This window comes from Mustela putorius, unplaced genomic scaffold (genome assembly GCF_011764305.1).
Source record: "Mustela putorius furo isolate JIRA1106 unplaced genomic scaffold, ASM1176430v1.1 tig00000508_pilon_pilon_pilon, whole genome shotgun sequence".
NCBI lineage: Eukaryota > Metazoa > Chordata > Mammalia > Carnivora > Mustelidae > Mustela > Mustela putorius.
Window position 1 is genome coordinate 8,746,284 of NW_025421402.1, and position 24,514 is coordinate 8,770,797.

Here is a 24,514-nt window from a genome sequence, read left to right on the forward strand (position 1 = left end):
AAGTTCAGGATCCTACTTTGCTTCATTTGTTTGTTTATTATTTTTATTTATTTTATTTTTTAAAGATTTTTATTTGTTTTGGTTTTTTTGGTTTTGTTTTTTGTTTTTTTGTTTTTTTGTTTTTTTTTTTTTTTTTTATTAAAGAGCACAAACAGGGAGCAGCAGAGGGAAAGAGGAAACCAGCTCCCTGATGAGCAGGGAGCCCAACCCTTTGGGGCTCTGTCCCAGGACTCTGGAATCATGACTTAAGCCAAAGGCAGATGCTTAACTAACTGAGCCACCCAGGCACCCCTCCTACTGAGTTTAGATTAAAATACACCTATTTCCTGACTTGTTGTCTTGAATTAAACAAACAACTTTTATTTATGCCACATGTGTTCTTAGATACTGCATTATTTATTAGAAAAAGGGCAGTCTGATCCATTTTGGTGATCATAATGAAAGAGAATGTTGATAATTTCTGGATGAACACAAGGAAAGTACCTAAGGAACAAGCTGAGGAGATGTGGGCAAGAGATCCTGCGTTGTAGTTGAATCAATTATTGGTCCAGATATCTTACTCTCCAAGGTAGTATGATACATTTGTTGTTGTTGTTGTTGTTGTTGTTTTTCCAGTGTTCCAAGAATCATTGTTTATGCACCACACCCAGTACTCCATGCAGTATGTGCCCTTCTTAATACCCACCACCAGGCTCACCAATTCCCTCAACCCCCTCCCCTCCAAAACCCTCATGTGTTTCTCAGAGTCCACAGTCTCTCATGTTTCATCTCCCCCTCCAAGTTACCCTAATTCACTTTTCCTTTCCTTCTACTTATGTCCTCCATGTTATTCCTTATGCTCCACAAGTAAGTGAAACCATATGATAATTGACTATCTCTGCTTGACTCATGTCACTCAGCATAATCTCCTCCAGTCCCAACCATGTTGATAAAAAAGTTGAGTATTCATCCTTTCTGATGGAGGCATAATATTCCATTGTATATATGGACCATATCTTTTTTATCCATTTGTCTGCTGAAGGGCAGCTTGGTTCTTTTCATAGTTTGGCAATTGTGGCCATTGCTGCTATGAATGTTGTGGTACAGATAGCCCTTCTTTTCACTATATTTGTATCTTTAGGGTAAATATCCAGTAGTGCAATTGCTGGGTCATAGGGTAGCTCTATTTTTAATTTTTGAGGAATCTCCACACTGTTTTCCAAGTGGTTGCACCAACTTGCATTCCCATCAACAGTGTAAGAGGGTTCCCCTTTCTCCACACCCTCTCCAACACTTGTTATTTCCTGTCCTGTTAATTTTGGCCATGCTAACTGGTGTAAGGTGGTATCTTGATGTGGTTTTGATTTGAATTTCCCTGATGGCTAATGATGATGAACATTTTTTTCGTGTGTCTGTTCTAGATATAAGTTTCAAGGTAATCCTATTTCCCTATTCAATTCTACCCCTATATATACATGAGTTTTAATTTCCCTGTATCTCTGTAAAGTTGAGTCCTTTAACGAAGATAACAGGATACACCCAGGAAAAACTGAAGTAACCTTCCTCACCCACATTGAGGGTTTATAACCACCTTCCCATTTTATTCTTCTGTAAGTGTTTCTGTGTATTTGTTTTTGTACTCTGTAATTCTTATTCTTGGGGTTCATTTTGGCTGCTTTTTGTTTTTTCTTTTACTTTTGTCTTTTTGTTTGTTAATTTTTGTTTATGTACCTTATAAATCATACTTTTGGGACTCATTTTGGCTGGGTTTTTCTTTCTCTTTTCTCTTTTCTTTTTTCTTTCTTTTTGATGGTCACTTCCAATTGCTCTGAAACTTTCCAAGGTGCATCTTGACTAGATCGTGGTTGATACATTCAGCTGTACATCCCCTCAACTACCTCTCACCAAAATGATTAGGAGGAGGAACACCCAACAAAGGAAAAATTCAGAGACTGTGACTTCTGCCGCAGAATTATTGGATATGAACATAAACAATATGCTAGAAATGGAATTCAGGGTACCAATTATCCAGGCAATGGCTAGGTTGGAGAAGACCATTAGCAACAACAAAGAATCTATATGTGTGGAAGTGAAAGCTGATCTGGCAGAATTTATAAATGCTATTAATGAGATCCAATCTAATCTAAATAATAGCTAGAGTAAATGAGGCAGAAGATCGAATTAGTGATCTAGGAGACAAATTGATAGAAAAGACGGATCAGGAGGAGGCCTGGAACAAACAGCTTAGAAGCCATGAAAACAGAATTAGGGAAATTAAGATGCCATGAAATGTTCCAATGTCAGAATTTATTGAGTTCCCTGAGCGGGTGGAGAGAGAGAGAGAAGACTTGAAGATATAGTTGAACAAATACTGGATGAAAATTTCCCTAATCTGGGGAATGGAACAAGTATTCCTGTCCTAGAGGCATAGAGGATACCTCCCAAGATCAATGAGTCTAGAAAGGCCTCCAGACACTTAATTGTGAAATTCATGAATCATAAATTCAGAGATGATGTCTTAAGGGCAGCTAGGAGGAAGAGATTCCTTATATACAGAGAAGGACCATCAGAATAACTTCAGAGCTGTCCACAGAAACCTGGCAATCCAGAAAGGGTTGGCAAGACATATTCTGGGCACTAAACGAGAAGAACACGCATCCAAGAATAATACTTTATCCAGCAAGGCTGACACTCAGAATGGATGGAGAGACAAAGAGCTTCCAAGACCCATGAGATTTAAAAGATTATGTGAAGATCAAGCTGGCATTACAAGATATATATTTGTAGTTTTGACACATATTTCTTTGGTCAGAATTTCTATCCCTATCATTGGATTTTGAGTTTCTAAATATAACTTGCTTTGGCCAATGACATATTAATACTGGAAGCTTGAAAAGGATGAGTTTGGAGTTTTTCTCTTGTGCACTAATGATTTGCAATAAATACAGTAACCAAATAATCATTATCACAGTATGGGTTACATGAGGCATTCCATATGCTCTGGGAAAATTCTGTTTCCAAAATGTTGTTCCAGAAATTCCAGAATAAGAGACATAAAGAACAGATTCAAATCCAATATGAAGTTTGAAGCCTGAAATCTAGACTATTCCAGTCAAGTTGTAACTGTTCCACAGAACACTAAACATTAAATTATTGTTTGAAATCATTAAGTTTGCAGCTATGGTAGAAGATAATCAATACAATTGTTAGTTATGCCTGTGATTGTTATGATTTAACATATATTTTAGGAACCCATACATTTGAAGTTTAGGTAAAATAGGGCTTCAGAATGGCTATTTACTTTTTGGTGTACAATGGAATAAGATATTATTAAATATACCAAAAAGAATAATGCCAAAAGAATAATATCTTTGAGGATTGAGATATGATTATCAGTTGATTTTGAATGCATGTTGGATCAATGCTTGACAAATGCCAGGGACTATGCTAGTGCTAGTCAACAAGGTATAAGACTTACCCCATCATACTTAGAATTTAAATTTCAATATCATGAAGAGCATCACCTTCCAGAGAATTTTTTTTCTGAACTAATTTATTAGTGTTTATTATTATCTAATATCTAAATATCTAAATATCTAATATCTAAATATCTTCTACATTTATTATAATAGTTAAGGTTATAAATCAACAATACAACCACAACCCTGAATTCAGGGATAGAGAATTTGGTAAAGTAGCTAATTTTTGACAAAATTGTGTCATTTTTCTTCCTCAAATTTTTTTAATTGGACACTGCCAGTTCTCAAGCTGACTTTTCAATCCTCTCTTTTTCTGTAAGACAAGACTTCCTCAAAAGTGTTGGGGACTCCATAGGTCACCTGGGTGGCTCAGAGGGTTAAAGCCTCTGCCTTCCGCTCAGGTCAAGATCCCAGGGTCCTGAGGCTCTCTGCTCAGCAGGGAGCCTGCTTCCCCCCACGCCCCTGCCTGCCTCTCTGTCTTATTGTGATCTCTCTCTGTCAAATAAATAAATAAAATCTTTTAAAAAAAGAATAAGTAATATTCTCTTAAAAAAGGAAAGAAAGAAAGAAAGAAAGAAAGTAAGTAAGTGTTGGGATCCTGCTGATTCTTTTTCTAAGTCTCTGCCTTTGAGTTCTTATCTAGATCCATAGATTCAATTATGCCTCTATCAAACTAATTCCCATGTCTCTACTTTTCTTCTCTGTCCAGTGATTTTTTTTACCCACGCTTCCATTATTTCCTCCATTCCTAGAACTTTCCCTTTCAAGTTTTCTATCTCTGCTAATGGTACACGGTTCTTCCTATCACAAAGGTTTTAAACCAAGCATTAATCTTTGATGATATATGGTTGAAACAAAGAAACAAAAATGTGTAATCCTTTAGAATTTATCAGTAAAAATTGTACTCTTTCTAGTCAATAGTATTCATGATATCCAGTTAGATATTATAATTACTCTGATAATTATTTCATATATTTACAAGGACAGGGATGTTGTCTTATTAATTAAAAAAAAAATACACTAAATCCCCTACATTTGTTAGTATGCCACTCATATCACTATAGTTCAGTGCATTATTATTGAGTTGAAATTGAAAAAAATCTAGCAGCTATAATTCTACATGCTAGGTTCTAACTAAAAAAAAAGTAATAATTAAAAAAGTAATAATAACTTGCATTTATTGAGAGCTCACTATGTGCTTGACACTTTTATAAATTCGAACAATACTGCAAGTTTGGTTGTACAACTTAATCACCTTTTACAGATGAGGAATCCAAGATAAATATAGTAAACTAAATTTACTTGTCCAAGATAGTACTACTAATAAGTGGCCAAGATCAGACAGAAATGGAAGCTACAAGGACTGTAGCCCATGTTCTTTATGTTCCTCAAAATATAACTGATGTGAAGTAATCCAAAAAATATATGAATTAATAGGGATAAGGGCTCTGTGGTCCAGTGGCTCATCACACATTTAAAGTGACTAGCCATTGTAAATACATCTGATGAACCTAGGTAAATATGCATATATGTGGGAAAATTTATCACCTTGTCCAGGAATAGATATTTTACAAAAGTAACAGTCTAGTAAAAGTGTTATTTATTTGTATTCTATACAATCATTAAGCATTTATTTTACTATGCATAGCAAAGTAAAATTACCTCATGCAAGGATCAGCAAACAGCAGTGCGTAGGCAGAAAATATGTATCAGAGACCATATGTGGTCTAAAAAACCTGAAACATTTACTATTTGGCCTTCTACAGAAAATATTTCCTAATCCCTGCTGTAGAGTTGGTTCTAGGTGAAAATCAACATCTGTGATGAACATAGATGTAAAAATTCTCATCAAAATATTAACAAACCAAGTTCAATGATATATTAATCACACAGCATGGTCATATACCATGATCCTCTGAATTTATTCCAGGGATGCAAAAATGATTCAATGCTCACAAATAAATCAACATGATACACCACATTAACAAAATAAAAAATCATACGATCATCTCAATAAATACAGTCAAAGCATTTGACAAAATTCAACATCTATTTATGATAAAAACTCTCAACAAAGTGGGTATAGAGGGAATGCACCTCAATATTATATAAGCCATCTATAGAAAACTCACAGATGATACACTCAACAGTGAAAAGCTGTAAGCTTTTCCTCTAAGATCAAGAACAAGAAAAAGATGCCCACTCCTGCCATTTTAAATCAACACATTATTGGAATTTAGGCAAGACAAAGAAATATAAAACATGCAAATTGGAAAGGAAGTAAAACTTTCACTATTTGAAGATGACGTGATACTATATATGGACTGCCCTGACGAATGCACCCAGGGAAAAAAAGAAAGAACTAATAAATAAATTCTGTCAAGTTGCCAGATACAAAATTAATATACAAAAATCTGTTGTGTTTCTATACACTAATAATGAGCTACCAGGAAGAAAAATCAAGAGGTAATACCATTTGTAATTATATAAAAAATACCTAGGAATAAATTTAAGCAAGGAGGTGAAAGACGTGTACACTGAAAACTATAAGACACTGATGAAAGAAACTGAAAACAAACACACAAAAACAACACAGAAATAACTGGAAATGTCTTCTGTTCTCATGGAATAGAAGAATTAATACTGCTAAAATATTCTTACTGGGGCATCTGGGTGGCTCAGTTGGTTAAGTGACTGCCCTCTGCTCAGGTCATGATCCCAGGGTCTTGGGATCCAGGCCCGCAATAGGCTCCTCACTCTGCAGGGAGCCTGCTTCTCCCTCTCCTGCTACCTGCTACTCCACCTGCTGGTGCTTCTCTCTCTGTGTCCAAAAAAAAAAAAAAAAAATTATATATATATATATATATATATATATATATATCTTTTAAAAAAAATGTTCCTACTACTCAAAGCCATCTACAGATTCAATGAAACCTCTAACAAAATTCCAATGGCATTCTCACAAAATTGGAACAAACAATTCTAAAGTTTGTATAGAATCACAAAAATATTGTAATGACTAGAGCAATCTTAAGAAAGAACAAAGCTAGAGCCATCACGTTCTCTGATTTCAAACTGTACTACAAAGTTACAGAAATCAAAATAGTATGATACTGGCATACAAACAGACACATAGATCAATTGAACAGAATAGAGAGCCCAGAAATAGGCCCATGCATATATGGTCAATTAATTTGCAATAATGGAGACTAGAATATACATTAGAGGAAGGATATACATCAGTAAACAGTGTTAAAAAACAGGATGGCCACATGTAAAGAATGCAACTGGACCACTACCTTACCCATAAACAAAAACTGACTCAAAATGGATGAAAGGCTTGAATGTAAGACTTACACCCATAAAATACCTAAAAGAAATCATAGGCTGTAAATTCCCTAACATCTGTCTTAACAATTTTTTTTATTTGACTCCAAAGGAAGAGGCAAAGCACCAAAAATTAATAAATGGGACTATATCAAACTCAAAAGCTTCTTCACAGCAAAGAAAACCACCAAAAACTATATGAAACCATCAATAAAATTAAGAGGTAACCTACTGAATGGGAGAGGATATTTATAAATCTTATATCTGATAAGGTACTGCTACCCAAAATATACAGAGAAGTCAGAGAACTTAATAATAACAACAAAAACAATCTAATTTTTAAAAAGTTTCTGAAAAGACATACAGTGACCAACACATACAGTGACCGACAAATACATGAAAAGATGTTCAACATCACTAATCATCAGGGAAATGTAAGTCAAAACTACAATTAAAGTATTACCTCACATTTGTTAGAATGGCTAGTATCAAAAAGACTAGAAATAACACATGTTGGCAAGGATGTAAAGAAAAGGGAACATTCCTGGAGGAAATACAAATTGGTACAGCCACCAGGGAAAACAGTGTGGAGTTTCCTCAGACAATTAAAAAACAAATAGTACTATTTTATATGATCCAGCAATTCCATTTCTGGGTCTTTATGTAAAGGAAAAAAAGCTTCTAATTCGAAAAAGATAGATCCACCCCTATGTTCACTGCAGCATTATTTATAATTGCCAATATATGCAAACAATCTAAGTGGCTATTGATATATGAATGGATAAATAAGATTTAAAACACACACACACACACACACACACTCACAAGAATACTGCTCAGTATACAATCTTGCCATTTGTGATGACATGGATGGATCTGGAGAGTGCTATACTAAGTGAAATAAGACAGAACAAGACAAATACTGCATGATTTCACTTTAAATACAATCTAAAAGACAACACACAACAAAAACCAGACTCACAGGTACTCATACTAGACTGCTGGTTGCTGAGGAGAGGGGCAAAAGTGTTGAGAAGATCAAGAAGTACAAACTTCCAGGGGCACCTGGGTGGCTCAGTGGGTTAAGCCTCTGCCTTCAGCTCAGGTCATGATCTCAGGGTTCTGCGATCGAGCCCCACATCGCTCTCTGCTCAGAAGGAGCCTGCTTCCCCCTCTCTCTCTGCCTGCCTCTTTGCCTACTTGTGACTACTCTGTCAAATAAATAAATAAAATCTTAAAAAAAAAAAGAAGTACAAACTTAAAGTTATAAAATAAATAAGTCATGAGTATGTAATGCACAGCATGGAAAATGTAATCAATAATATTATATTAACTTTGTGTGGTGACAGGTGGTAACTAGACTTATTGTGATGATTAGTTCACAATGCATACAAATGTTGAGTTACTATGTTGTATAAATGAAACTAATACAATATTGTATGTCAATTATACCTCAATAAAAAAGTAACTTTATGTGCTTATGAAGAACCAGTAAAAATGTTATAATACATTGTAAGCCATTGGGTCTGGGACTCTAATCTTATTATACTGTCTATGGATCTTTAAAAGTTAGTATGAATGACAACTAAATCTAATAAAATCTAATCTGAGCAAGGAATTATTGAGTTTTCCAAATCCATTAAGAAACCTAACAGCCATGTGTTGTGAACTAAGGCAAATTAAGTAATCTAATTTTGCTTTTTAAATGAGTCAGGTCAGTGTTATCTTCAAAAACTTCTCTTTCAATATTAACTTTAAAAAGCCATAAGCATCATTACATTACAAAAGTACTGCATCAGGATTACTAAATCTCTGATCTTTAGTTTGAAAAGGGATCACTGTACACTAGCAGAAGTCAAAACTAAGAGCACAGTGCTAAGGGTGAACTTAGCAGGGGGATAGCCTATGCATTTGGCAAAAGCCCACAAAGAAGTACTAGAGAAGATAAAAATAATGTAAAATTTCCATACATATTCATAAAGTATATTAAGTTAGCTTTCCTTGGAAAGTTTACTTTTCTTTTATTTTCAGCTTTTTTATTGTGTTTTTCTATTTTTCTGTGATCTCTAATAACAACCTAAATTTGCCACTTCAATAAAGAAAACATATCTGCCTTTGGGAGGCTTTCCTAGATAATAATATACAGTGAGAATTCTCCCAATGCAACTTTATTTTCATTTGAATCTCAATGCAACAAAAGGTATTTTTGAAAACATAAAATGATCTTAAACAAACAACAAAAAAACCCCACATGATCTCACACCATGCCTGATATATACTTATTATTAGCAGGACAACACCCAAAGTGCCTATGTGCTTATGTTCCCATGCAGATTTTTCTATCTCCCATTCAGTTAATCATTCAGAAACATGTTAAACATCATTTTTAATTGTACTGTGATGGGCACTAAAGGAAAACATGATTCCTTGTCACCAGTAGTTTGTAGTTTACTGGATGATACTAAATACTAACATAACAAAAAAGAATAATATTATAGAAGCCATAGTAGTGAACGTATCTATTTTAAAGCGTATTTCATAAACATCTAATCCATTATTATTTTTTTAATATTCTAATCCATTCTTAAGACTTTAGGGAAATGCCCAGAAAAAGTCATTCAAGCTGAGACATGAAGCGTGCGTAAAAATCCATACGATAGATAATTGAGAGGACTAGAAAAAAAAAATTCCACATGGAGAAGAAATTGTACAAAAGACTGGTTATCTCAAAAAGTGAAAAGAGTAGATCTTAACACAAAAAAATAGTAGAGCTCACACAAAAAAATAATTACTACGTGACATGACAGAGGCATGAGCTAACACTATAGTGGTAATCATACTTCAATATATAAATAAATTATCAATCAATACATTGCCTACCTTAAATTCCAATAATGTTATATATGAGTTATAGCCCAAACAACAAAAAGTTGGTTATAGCTGGAGGTTAGATTCAAATTGGGAGATGGTACAGTGAAAAAAGATGAGGCTAGAGAGGGAAGGAGAATCAGGCTGAGAAGCTGATCACATATCTTTCAGCTAAAATAAGGAGTTGAAAAATACTCATAGGACTAAGATAAAACCATATTTATATATGAAAATGCTGACTTGGTCCGCAATGAGATTTTTTTTTTTTTTTTGCCTTAAAGGTAGGAAAATTAGAAGTGAATAGGCTATTAGAACAGACCACCACCATAAAAAAGGATGGTGAAATTTACACAAGCAAATGAGCTAAAATCAATAGATTAGAAGGAGGAAACAACCTCATTTTTTATTACCATATATTCAAGCTTGCTTTTATCATATCTTCTCACCATCCTGAAAAATATCTTGGTTGGATCACCTACCTTCCCAGGCACTTTAAGGTGCTAAACAACAGTATCATTTTCAACATGAAAAAGTTCATTCTAATAACAAAATATCAATCTCATGCAAATAAATCTCTGCTTTCCCAGCTTGTCTTACCCAATAAATTCTCCAATAGTGGGGAGATAAAAGTATCCATACTCTTCTCCCAAATGAAGGAAGGAATGAATGGTAAGGCATTGAAAACAATTCTACTTAACTAGTGCTGCTCTAATCTGGTGTGAGTCCAACCAGAGTCCCCAGGACAAATCCTTGAATGTTGTTCATTTCCCTGAAGGGTTGTTTTGTATATTCAGAGCTATCTCTAGCTGAGTCCTGAAGACCTTCTGCTTGCTGCCCATTTCCTAGCATGTGAATGACAGTTACATAGTTGAAGTTACTCTCTCATCATTCCTCTGTCAGGAAAGAATCTAAAAAATAGACCACACCTTCCAGCTTTGACAGGCAAAGTAGTCCTCTTGAGAAGAGTCTGTTAAAGATTGCTTGAATCTAACCCTCTGGGATTGAGATTAAGGAAGGGGCTTGGAGGGTGCACACTGGTACTCTAAACACGGTTTCTGAAAAATCCTCCTAGTCTCCCCATGAATTATTTCATTTTCTTATCTAGCCTGAAGGATGGTGATAGACTAGGGAGCTCTCATTAGCAAATGCTACCAATGGTGTGTTTACCATCTCTTTTTAGAAAACGAGAGTAATGATTTTACCCATTTTCTTTTTTAAAAATTTTTAAAAATATTTTATTTTATTTATTTGACAGACAGAGATCACAAGTAAGCAGAGCAGCAGGCAGAGATAGAGGGGGAGGCAGGCTCCCTGCCAAGCACAGACCTGATGTGGGACTCAACCTCAGGATCTTGAGATCATGACCTGAGCCAAAGGCAGAGTCTTAACCCACTGAGCCACCTAGGTGCCCCGTATTTTACCCATTTTCAATAGCATCGGGGATCACCAAGTGCGATAAATACTGAAGACTTATTTCACATCTCCTTCATAAGGAAGTGCTGGCAGAGATTTCAGTTATTTTTAGGATATGGAATCAGTAAGATTTAATCAAGAGGTATGGAATAAAAGAAGTCTGGAGTAAGTCTGGAGTAAGAGTTAAGTCTGACGGAATGAAACAGGGAGGACAAAAGGCACAGTATCAAGGAGCTGATGTTTGTTTCTTAACTAATGTTATTGCCATCAGGGAGTGAAGTACATAAAAATAGCTTGAACAGTATGTGCACACTCGTGTATAACATGTGATCACTGCAAAAATAATAAGAACAGATTCCAGAAGTGACAACAATTATTGACAAGAGTGTTCTCTTTTACAGTGATCTGACATTGTAGTGGTGTTTTCAAAACCAATGAAAGCAGTACTGTTTTTCTTTATCGTTTTGTCTTTTTTTGTTTTTAAGCAATATTCTTTCTGAACCTAAACTCGGTGGTAGGATACAAATACAGGTTATAGATATCAGACATGAAATTGACCAGATTGATGGTGGGCACACAATTTTCTCGTGTCTCATGCATATTCTCTACATAAGCAGGATCCCATTCCTAATTTTACAACCATGAAATACACGCATCAGAATTTGCATTTACATTTATCGACAGAATATTCTGCTCAAAGAACCAAACTCCCACACACATTACACCCCCAACACTCCCACACACACAGGACTCAGGGTCCTCTTTCTCTAAGGATAGGTGAACAAACATTTTTGAAGATAGATAAATTAATTTTAAGTAAACTATGAATGACATAAATACTTGAATTTATTTGTAAAATGCTATGTGAAAAACTCTTTAACTTGTTCTTAAAAACTATGTTGCTGCCTTTTTAATATGTTTGCTTACAATATTTCAAGCCACAAAGGAAAAAAAAGTCTGAAGTCCAAAAGGAGTCCTACAGAAGCTCATAGATATGATGATAGTTAAATAACGTAAACTTATTATTCTATATGTAAAATAATTTTATTGCAATTGTAGTTTTCAGAAATAATTTTAGGAGAATAATTGGTATTGAGTTATTTACTTGTTGGTTTCTCATGGAAGATATCAAATTAACAAGAGTTGTTGAAATGGGCAGGCAATGTTTAGAAATATAAGGATAATATTTAAGATCTCTCCTCTGCTATCAACACTGATGAAACCATTATCATATCTGGAAATACATATTAAAGGAGGTGATCATATTAAACATACACTTAATATAAGCATATTAAATATTTTTAGAAAATATTGGATATTATGTAGTATAGTTAGTAAGAGGCATATATAATTCAGAGATACAATTTTTTTATACAGCTGATCCTTCAACAACACAAGTTTGAACTACATGAGTCCACTTATATGTGGATTTTTTTCAATAGAGTACAGTACTGTATATTTGCCTTCTCTTACAATTTTCTTTTTTGTTGTTGTTTTTAAGATTTCATATATTTATTTGAGAGAGAGTGAGAGATAGTATAAGCAGGGGAGCAGCAGAGGGATAGAGAGAAGCAGGCTCTCCACTGAGCAGGGAGCCTGAAGTGGGGTTCAATCCCAAGACCCTGGGATCATGACATGAGCTGAAGGCAGATGCTTAACTGACTAAGCCACCCAGGTGCCCCTCTCTTATGATTTTCTTAATAACGCTTTCTTTTTTCTAGCTTACTGTCTTGTAAGAGTACAATATGTAATACACATAACATTCAAAATATATGTTAGTTAACTGTTATTGGTATGGCTTCCCTAACAGTAGGCTATTAAGTTTTGAGGGAGTCATGGACAGCTAATCCCAATGTTCAAGGGTCAGTTGTATTTATTACCTCTATATTTTCTTATGCATATATCTTTTAAAAATGAATATAATCTATATTCACTTGTAAATCTGGCTTTCTTTCATTATCATTAAATAGTCTTATAAAAATTAAAATAATAGGCAGTTTTCCATGTTACATATGTACCATACTGTTTTAGTAATTCCTTTATTATTTATTATAATTAATAATTTTCCAATATCCATTATTATAATGAATCCTATAATGAGCCATCTTAAATATGAATTTTGTGCCTAGATTTAATATTTTCACAGTATACATACCTAGAAGCACAAAAATTGAAGGTTCTTAAGTGGACTACTGCTGACCAGAAATACATCTTAATTGAAATGTTCACCAAAACTGGATGATTTTCCTTTTCTTTTTAATTTTATGATTGTAAATTTCATAGTAGAATACCTGAATCTATTTTTTAAGGCGGGGGGACAACCCTGCAATAATTTTAGGTTCTGAATATTCCCAGAACAGAGGCAAAGGTAAGGATGTCCCAGTAGGCTGGTTAGAGCTGAGTAGTCACTGTTGACAGCAGCAGAAAGGTTAGGATTTTAGTGGAAAAGTCAGAGCCTATGTACCCTGTACAGGTCAGAGATTAGTGTAAGGCATCCCAATTATGACAACATGGATGGTGAGTTCAAAGATTTATTTTTTCTTTGGTTCTGCTACAGAAAATAAGAATTGAAGTAATGACTGATAATAGCATATAAGAAGGCATTTTTTTTTTAAGATTTTATTTATCCATTTGAAAGAGAGAGAGAGAGAGAACGACAGAGAGCATAAGAGTGGAGAAGGTCAGAGGGAGAAGCAGATTCCCCGTGGAGCTAGGAGCTTGATGCAGGACTCGATTTCGGGACTCTGGGATCTTGATCTGAGCGAAAGGCAGTGGCTTAACCAACTGAGCCACCCAGGTGCCCCTAGAAAGGCATTTTTTACATCTTTAAATATTGAAAGACTATATATTACCCATAAATACAAGCTCAACAGTATTTCTCAACTTCAGTCCCTGAATATTACCAGAGAAGCTTATTAAAACTTCAGATTCTTGATATACAACAATTGGAGATTGAATTATTTGGGGAGGCCACGTGGAGGGGCCCAAGATAATAAAATAAAATCCAAAATTCTGAAACAGGTGGTTAAGAAGTCAAATTTTAATGAAACTGTGACAAAGAAATCAATTAAAGCATACCCTGCTATGACAGGGCACCTGGGTGGCATAGTCAGTTAAGTGTTTGACTCTTGATTTCGGCTCAGGTCATGAATTCAGGGTCATGAGATTGAGCCCTGCATGGGTTCTATGTTCCGTGTGTAGTTAAGACTCTCTCACTCTCTCTCTGCCTAACCCCACCTCTCTCTCCCCCTCTCTCTCAAAAATAAATAAATCTTTAAAAAAATATTCTATTATGTTGATAAATGCATATTATATAAAAAATATAATCGACTGTATTATGCACAAAACTGTCTAAATAGATACTACTCTAATTGAATATTCATGTCTGAAATAGATTCAGTCTCTCTGTATATAACTCTACAAACACAAGTATCAGAAGAGATAATACAAATTATCTAGGCATAGAAAAGTCTTTCACAGTTTCTTTATTATAAACTATCAGGGTTGCGTGCCTATGAAATAGCATTGTTTTAACTTGAGCTATACATTAGAGTAGCTTCTCTCTGTCTCTTTACTTCATTATTTGTTGCTTAAACTTACATCTTTATAATAAACACGTTTTAGAGTAGGTTCCAGGCCCAGGCAGAGCCCAAAAGGGGGCCTGAACACACAACTCTGAGATCACAACCTGAGCTGAGATCCAGAGTCAAACACCCAGCTGTTGGAACCACCCAGTGCTCCTACTGTAACTAATATTTTCAAAAGAATCTACAACTTTATATAAATATTTTAAATGATGCCTTTAGTAAAGTGATTAAAGCTATCTAGCCATATTGATTTCTCATCGTGGCATAAAAATAAGTTCTACAAAAATGATAGTCTCCTCTTCGGTATCAGTTAATGTCATGATAGTCTTCCAGGAATACTTAATTCAGAAACATTCTCATTGTTAACTCTCCCCAAATGAACCTAACTAAAGAAAATTGAGTATCCTTGTAGACAGGGGTCCAGGCAGAGTGTAAATAAACTCCAGCTGAAAGAAGAACCCTCAATATCCCATGTGCGTGTGTCTTTAAGCCCCTGCAAGGAAAGGACTCTGCAAGTGCTGCTTGATTAACGGCTGTTAAATAGTTTATCCTCTTGGCCATTTGTTTAATTTTTTTTAAGCAGAGTGTACCTAAAATACCTATAATACATAAAATACATATAACGATCTACGTTTATTTTTTAATTTATTTAAATCCCAGTTAGTTAACGTACAGTGTAGTATTAGTTTCAGGTGTACAATACAGTGACTCCAAACCTCCATATACCACCTGGTGTTCCTAGGACAAGCGCCCTCCTTAATCCGCTTCTCCTGTCGAACTTACACCCACACCCGCCTCCCTCCTGCTGGCTCTGAGTTTGTTCTCCAGAGGTAAGAGTATGTTTCTTGTTTTGCCTCTTTCTTTCTCCTTTTTGCTCATTTGTTTTGTTTCTTAAATTCCACAGATGAGTGAAACCATATGGTATTTGTCTTTCTCTGACTGGCTTACTTTGCTTAGAATAAATAATGCTCTCTAGCTCCAGGTTAAAATGGACATTCATGTCCAAGAACTTATTGATTTTTACTGCCTTCGTGTAAGGTACAATAATTATATATTTTACACATGGGGAACCTGTGACAAAAGTTGTGGAAAACAGGACTTGATTATTAAACAGCTAGCAAGTGACAGAATTGCTCTTAAGTGCCCCCCTGTTATTAAATGTAGGACACGGCAATGATCAGATTGTGTCTAAGTGAAGAGTAGATATTCCACTTACCACTGTACCATGCTACTAGAAGTATTAGATGGCCTAAATTTAATGTTAGTTAGGAAAGATGGTAAAATATTTTCTCTCAGGATAGGAATAATTCTGACAACTTAACTCTAAGAAACCACCATTCTGCAAATAGTTATGATTTTCAGTATTAAATTGACAAGGGTATGATTTAGGAATATTTGAGCTTGTGTCAATATTCTTTTTTTTTTTTAAGATTTTATTTATTTTATTTGACAGAGAGAGAGAATCACAAGTAGGCAGAGAGTCAATATTCTTACTGGTAAGTTATCACAGGAAATATTTAACTTAAAATAAAAAACAGATTGAAAAATACATAGAAATAATTAGCTACTAAATAGTTTGTAACCAAATTACATTTCCTGTAGAAGAGTTTGAAATTTCAGTCTTAACGGATCATTTCCAATATGGGGTTCTTAATTTTTCAGTTACCTCCAGTTTTCAGTGAAGAATATATAATTCATTCTTATTTAGATCTTTATTTCCTAAATTCTTAGGAAGTTATAAATTACTAGAAATATACCAGTACATATAATTTAAATTTCTGAAAAACATTAGTGCTAGCATTTTTAATATAAAAATACTTAGTTCTACTAAACACTTTAATATCTATTATTTATATTTATCCTTTAATTTTAAGGTGTAGGTTTTTACTAGGTTTGGAATTGAAAATAAGAATTGGGCATATATCAATGTAATAATATAATTTTATGCTAATTTTTATTAATTTCCATTTCCATCTTAAGTGTTCAAACTAGATGCTTCTTGTAGCGCTTCCAATAACTAAAAGTTTAGATATCTAAACAGTTGCTTAAGTACTTAGCAACCTCAATATTTAATAGTTGCTTACTCTGTTTAAATATTTGTTTAAAAATTCCTTTTTTTAAGATTTTTGTTTGCTTTTTAAAGACAGTATGTCACTATATGCTAAACTAGAATTTAAATAAAAACATGAAACATTAAAAAATGGTAGTATGTAAATAAGAAAAAAGATTTTTTTTAAGTTTTAAAGATCTTCTTTCAAGTTCTTTGTTTTGTTTCAAGTTCTTCGTTATTTCAAATTATTTGTTAGCTGTACAGGTTTTGGCAAGTTCAGTCACTCTGTGGTTCAGATTTTTCATCTACACATAAGGATAATAATGGCAAATATAAAAGAGGATTGTTGTGAGAATTCCAGACATGCACAGATCTTGGCAGTGAGTCTCAACCTATGATCCTTGGACATTACGTATTAAAACTGACTAAGGATTATTGTGAAAAATACCAATCCTATCTTAACCTCCTGAAGAGACTCATTTCTCTCTCCCTTTCTCTGTCTCTCTCTTTTTCCATTTTTCTCTCTCCCACTCTGTCCTTATCACCCCACTTCCCCAATCCTTGCAGGTACCTTGATTATAGACTTCTAACCTCCCAAACTTGGAAAGAAATAAACTTCTGTTGTTTAATCCACCCTCTTGGCAAACTATACTCAGCTAACATTAATAAAAATATATTATTAATTTTAGGTAAAGCAGATTTCAGAACAAGAAAATTTATCACTAATACAGAGGGATTTTACATAATGATAAAGGAGACACTTCCTCCAAGAAGACATAACAATCATGATTACGTATGTACCTACCAATAATACATCAGAATATATGAGAATAAAACTGACAGAACTTCAAGGAGAAATAAGTTATTTCTGGGTGATGGGGTTTCCTTAGCTGTATTTTCTAAAGCACACACAAATTCTTTGTTGATAGGGACGAATGATATGAACCATTATACTGGAAATTTTTAAAATCTAAAAATAGTAATTTTTCCTCAAATACAATACTTTTTTATTGCCAAGTTCCTCCATGTAATACAAATTAGGAAGCGAGAACCCAGAAAAATTATAATGCATAAGCTCCATCTCAAATGGCTTATTTTATAACACTGAAAATGTATCAGATCATTTCCCGGATAGAAGGTTATCCTGAAATTAGTTCATGACCTTGCTAGAAAAGAATTATTTGTTAGCTTCAGGGTAGGGGCTTTCAAGACACATGTATATAAAAAAATTATTCAGAAGAGTGACAGCAATGTGTTATTATTTTTAAAAGTATCTAACATTACATCAGGACTCAAATCTGGGAAACATTAATAATAAGAGATGCAGAAATTCTTATTTCAACTTTTATTATTTGTATATCATTTAATAGCAATTTACCTTCATGAAGATTTATGCATTTTTAAAAAGTTCAATTTGGGGAGGAAAAAGAAATTCTCCCCCGCACTTATTTCATTTCCCTCAACCCTACAAAAAAAAATAAAACTTTAAAAAAAAAATTTTAAAAAGCAACAACACTCCTCCCTACTTTTCAGAGTCTACTCTTGTCTTCTACAAATAGATTTTAACCCTTTCCAAATGTAATAAATCCACTTGGTGTCTTCATTCCTGTTTTTTAAGTTTTGCTCATTATCTCCATCATTAAAATAAAAGGCCTTGACCTGCCAGTGGCTCATGAGTAAAGAGTCCTGTTAGAGACGAGGGGGTGTGGTGGGTGGTGAAGAGGAGAGCTCAGCGGGGAAGGCGGATGGCAGATGACAAGAGCAAGCCGTATGCCACCTTTTAATTACTTAAAATCTTAAGCAAGTTTGGACATCGTAAATTGTCCCTTGTTTAGTCTGGGCCATGAATACTTCAACTACTCACATTAGAAAAGGAGAATAGATCTATTGTGTTACTTTTCTCATTTTAAGAAAGAATCATCCCCAAAAAACCACTGCTGGCCAGCATATCCATATGATCTCTTAACACTTGTAAATTATTGTAAACGTTTTTGTGTTCTGATGCAAGAACAAGAAAGAAATCATAGCACATGGAATACTTTTGAAACATTTTATTTTATTTTTATTTTATACCAGGTAAATTAAATCAAACTTTCCCTTCTTTCCTCCTGCCCATATTCCACTCCCCTCTCCACTTTTCCTTTCAGGCAATTGCTTTCAGTATATTTGTGGACTTGTCAAATTCTAATTCCTTGAGCTACTGTTTGCCATGTCATGTTGTGTTCTTATGAAAAGCTCTGAAAACATGTCCCATTTCCAGAATTCTAACATCTGTTATGTCCCCAATGTTCTCAGGTCAAGTATTTCCTTCACATCACTTTCTAATCCTGTAATTCTTTAAATTGAGAAAGCACATGAGACAATGTTCTTCAACTACTGCTTCCCCTAAAGAATTACAATCAGGCAAACAATATTCCCAGGAATGACTTGTGCAGCTCACTTCTTTTCTGGGGGTGGTTAACATGCTTGCTGAAGGCGGGGCCCATTTCCTTTTACTGCCGGTCTAAATCAGACTTACATCTCTGAGTTTAACAATCCCCAAAGTCTGTCTTTTTCTCTTTACTTTTCACGTATCAAGAGATACCTGATGAGGCTTTCTTACATCTCATGTGCAACCCTGAACCAGATCCCATCTTAGCATTGTTCTTGAAAAAAATTAAGTCAATTTAAAAGTATAATTTTACTAATTATTCTCTTCAGAATAAATGTTATGCCTCCATTTTATTTATGTCACTACTCAAATGCTATATGTTCAATTATAGATGAACAAAAGAACAAATGATCTGTTTTCACATTGTCCAATTAGAATTTTATTAATTGTACCTTACTTTCTTTGCTTCTAAAGAAACTACATTTCAGTCACGACCCACTTTTCACTCGATTTTTAATTGACAGTGTTATTTTCTTTCAATTAAATTGCAGCCACAAAGCACCTGAGGTAAAAGCCCAAATAATCCATGGTAACCTGATTATAAATGGTTATAATCATTTGGCAATGTTCATTATTTTTGTTATTTCTGAACATGGGAAAAATGAGCAGAGAACTTAGGTGATACAGTGGAAAGATCAAGATGTGTTTATCTACCTCCTTGCCTTCTCTTTCTTTCTTTGCCTTCTATCAAAAGCGTTAGAACGTGGCTGATATTACAGGTATGTATATCAAGGCAATGGAAGTAAAATCATATTTACTTAAAAGACAAATGCATCAAAAGACAAATGAGCTAAATTTACTGATAAGCAAACCATAAAAATACTAATATTTAGTAAAATGAGAAAACATTCCAACCCTATTACTATTAAAATGTATGTCTTTACAATCAATGAGAATTTTTTTTTAATAAAAATAATGACTAGAGTAAAATGTGGCAAAATCAGTACCTCCATTCATGGCTTGAGGAATGGTTTATAGATATAAGCTCTTCTGGTAACAAGTTTAAAGTATATATCAAAAAGTTTAAAAACAACCATATCCTTTATCTCAGCATTTTATTTTGTAAAAGCTTATCATGAGGGATTAAGTATATGCAAATATTGTTTAATAAGACTTTCATATTGGGTCGCCTGGGTGGCTCAGTGGGTTAAGCCACTGCCTTCGGCTCAGGTCATGATCTCAGGGTCCTGGGATCGAGTCCCGCATCGGGCTCTCTGCTCAGCAGGGAGCCTGCTTCCTTCTCTCTCTCTCTCTCTGCCTGCCTCTCAGTGTACTTGTAATTTCTCTCTGTCAAATAAATAAATAAATCTTTAAAAAAAAAGACTTTCATATTTAAATATGTACATATTTACGTGTAGTTTAGAGGAAAAGCATGATAGCTTACTAGACAAAAGGTAGAATTAATTAAAATGTCTCCATTAGATAGGACAGTATGTGGCTAGTTAAAGTAGGTTTTTAACATTAGTTACAGAAGAAACTATCATGGTTGAATTTAATTACCATCTTTAGTTTATAAATTCAGCATAGGATCTCAACTAAAAAATACATGTATTCACAAACTTAAACAGAGGGAACTTAAACAGAGGGAAGTAAGAAATACATATTCATTGTAACAGTGGCTGTCTAAATAATGAGCTTCTAAATGCTCTAATTTTTTTTTCTTCTTTTTAAATTCACAGATTATAAAGCATTTTAAGAACCTCACATTAAATTTCTTAAAGACTGTCAGTAAAATACCTGTAATAACTTTGTATAGTGACAGATGGTAACTATACTTGCGATGAGCATTTCATAATATATATATATAATTGTCAAATCACTACCTTGTGCATGTGAAACTAATATAATATTGTATGTCAACTATACTTCAATAAAAATTAAAAAGAAATACCGATAATTACATAACAAGTATAGGGCCTTGTTCTCTGCATATCTTGAAATTTTCTATTTAAATTAATGAGAATACTTCACTAAATTTAGACTGGGTTGTCTTTCTAGCTTTTATTTAGGATTATTTCATAAGGTCTTTTATGTGAATGTAAGAATAATATTATTTATTATGAAATAATAAATAATTAAAAGAATAACAGAGAAGCATTATAGTACACTAATAAAATACCTGGTTTGATGATTAAGTAGAGGAGGATTTAAACCCTCCCTACATCCTCCAGTGTTATTCTAAAACTTTCAGAGCCAGGCACTTCCTATTCAAAATAAGACAATAGCACACACTTCATCTCTTACACTACTTATAAGATCTAGAAGAAATATCTGGTAAAAGAAAAAAAAAGTAAATATATATGTGCTAGCTGGCATTTTGTGTCTGTTACAATAATCTGTAGAAAACTTTAGTGTTTATTTTTCAAATCATGGTGCTCTGATTTTATGTATTCGGTACGAAACTATCAAATTAACTTGAAGATAAATACATACGCATGAAATAAATAGAAGTTGCAGTAGTCCCTTTGGTACTCTTGATATCCAGTGCAACGCTAATGTATGTAAACAGGTAGAGGCCTTTTGAAAGTATTTATAAAGTGACAGACCGGGGTTTCAAACACAAAGCCATATTTAAGTTACAAATGGAATGGGATGTTTTATAACTGCATCTCTAGTCTTTGCAAAATGATTATTGATTGAATTTCATACCTGCAAGGATTTTGTATGTGTTTTGATTAACAATGGATTCATGGTGTACACTTATAAATCATCTAAAACTATTCTCACTCTTAAAAAATGAAGTTAAATTGTAATGAATAGTTCACATTAAAGCTTTCTTTAAAATATTACAAATACAACATAATAACAGATTAACAAGACATGGTTTCCTCTCCTTGATCTATATGGAAAAAATTTTATTTATTATTAACTTTTGTTTGTTTATTTTAGAGTGTTATTCTTCAAAAGGCACTTACATCGGATTTACTCTTTAAGAAGAATATTGTTAGAAGATTATTTCTGATGCTGTTTCGACAATCAGTTAATAATAAATGTTAAAAATAAGGATTTTAAAAAAGATGGTACAGCAAAATTTTAATACTTTCCCTCTCTAAAAACAAAACAACAAAAACAAGGGGAAGAGAAAGAAAACAGAGAGAGAAACAACCCTTTGTACCTAAGGATGTCAGGAACCACCGTGGTAAGCCGTGGAAAGACTGACCAAGGCTGGAAGATGGCAAGGAAGGCACCTGCTTCAGCAGATCCTGAGTGAAGTCCGCAGAAGTGAGAACTCTGTAGCCAGCATTACCCAAGCTGTTTGCCATGAATGGCCTCACTCATAAGATGACTAAGAGCAGGGATCCAAGAGTCAGAGAGACTAAATAAATAAATAAATAAATAAAATAAGAGTAAGAAGGCAGATAAAAGGGAATTTTAAGAAAGGAAGGGAGGGAGGGAGGAAGGAAGAGAGGCCAGAGAAATCGACAGCAAACTCAATTTCAGGATCAGAAGGATGAAGTGACCAAAGAATGCAATTTGCACTTCATAAAGTGTATATTCCTTCATAAAGATCTGTGGTGAATATGTCTGGAAGAACAGCTGAATATTGTATCTAAGAAGCAAAATCTGTTAGAAAATGGACATTGTTCTTGTGGAAGGGGCATTCTTTTTTCATTCTGGTGTTTTTTGTTTTCTCTTCTTTTTAGGTTTTTTGGTCCTGCATTACATACATAGATACTTAAAATTAAAGGTTGAATAATGATTTGGTTTGTTTAAGGAACCATGCACTGATGAATTGAAAAGTTCATCTGATTTGGAAATTTTTTTTTTTCCCCTTCTACATGTCTAGAGAGTTTTGTTTCAAGTTTTCTGCCAGGGTCACTATATATTTGTCATTCTAGATGAGACCTGTCACCTCCATTTTTGAAACAATAATCAAGGATAAGTTGAAAATACAGCTGTTTCATATATCCTAAGTATTATCCATGTAACAATTAAGACCTCCTAAAAATTGATAACAGATTAATGACTCATTAGAAAATAAAAGACATAAATGACCTAGCAATACACATTAAAAGTAAAATGACTTTCAGAGAAATGAAAAGTTGATTATAAACTTCCATAATGTTCAGTGTTGAAAGGGTTAGAAAATGAAGAAAAATTCACATACTGTATGTAGGATTATAAATGAGCATGAAGTTCAATCAGCAGAGCATACTTGCAGATTCTTGTTTCTGCATACCTGTGACTCAGAAATCCACTTCAAAAACTTTTTCAGAAATGTATGCGTACAAAGATGGATGATTTATAATGTTTTTGAAGTATGAATTTTACTGACCACAGCAACCTAATGCTAATCAATGTTAATAATGATATAACCATGAAACATGTTTATTACATGACTAAAATAATTACTTAGATCTACATAAACATAAATAAAACAATAGCCAAGCGATGTTAAGAAAACTGTTCATAAAAGCGGGACAGTATTTGCTGCTTTGTATATAAGCACTGAATATTTCTGGAAGTGTGCATATGGAACAAAGATGAGTGGTTATCTCTGTTAGAAGCAACTGTGGGTCTTGAGTGGGAAAGAAAATTACCTTCACCATGTTCATTCTGAATACTATATGTGTGTGTAAATGTACACAAATATGCATACATACTTGGGGACTATATATGTATATATATATTCATACACATATTTACATTTCAATTAATTCTAATGAAGTAAAAATGACAGTAAGTGCTTGGAAAAGAACTATGAAGTATATTCAGTGATTGAATAGTGATACTAATGCTTGAATATAAATTGATAGGTTCATAATAAAATATTGACACATTACTGTAACATTGATAAAGGATATATTTATTTTAAACCCATTACATAAGATTCAGCTTTAGAGTCATCAAATATCCTTTACACTGTAAAATGATTCTAAGTGCATTGATTTGACAAGCTCTGATTATATTCTTTGTTCTAAAGCAAATTATAATCAACTTTCTGAGTCATTTCATACTGATTTGAAATATAAAAAACTACTCACATCCTTTAACTAATTTTTACATCTCTTTCCAAATTGAAGAAACTTGTGTGACATTTATTTTTGTTAACCTTAAAAGACAGAGACCATTACTTATATATCATAATTTGTTTTTTAATATCACCTGATATGATAAAATGTTAACTAAAAATTATAACATATTAAAAATAGGAAGTAGTAACATTTTCTTATTCAGAGAATAGCTTTCTGGCCATCTGATTTTCTTCATTTTTTCGTAAGAAGAACTCTGACCACTCAAACTAATCTCTAATTGACAACAGCTTTTATTTTGTGAGTGAGAGGAAATCTCTATGTATAGACTTAACTCTTAAAAACAAGAAAGATAATGGCAGGAGACATGAGGATGACAGTTTGACAAGGAGATCAGAGATGGAAAA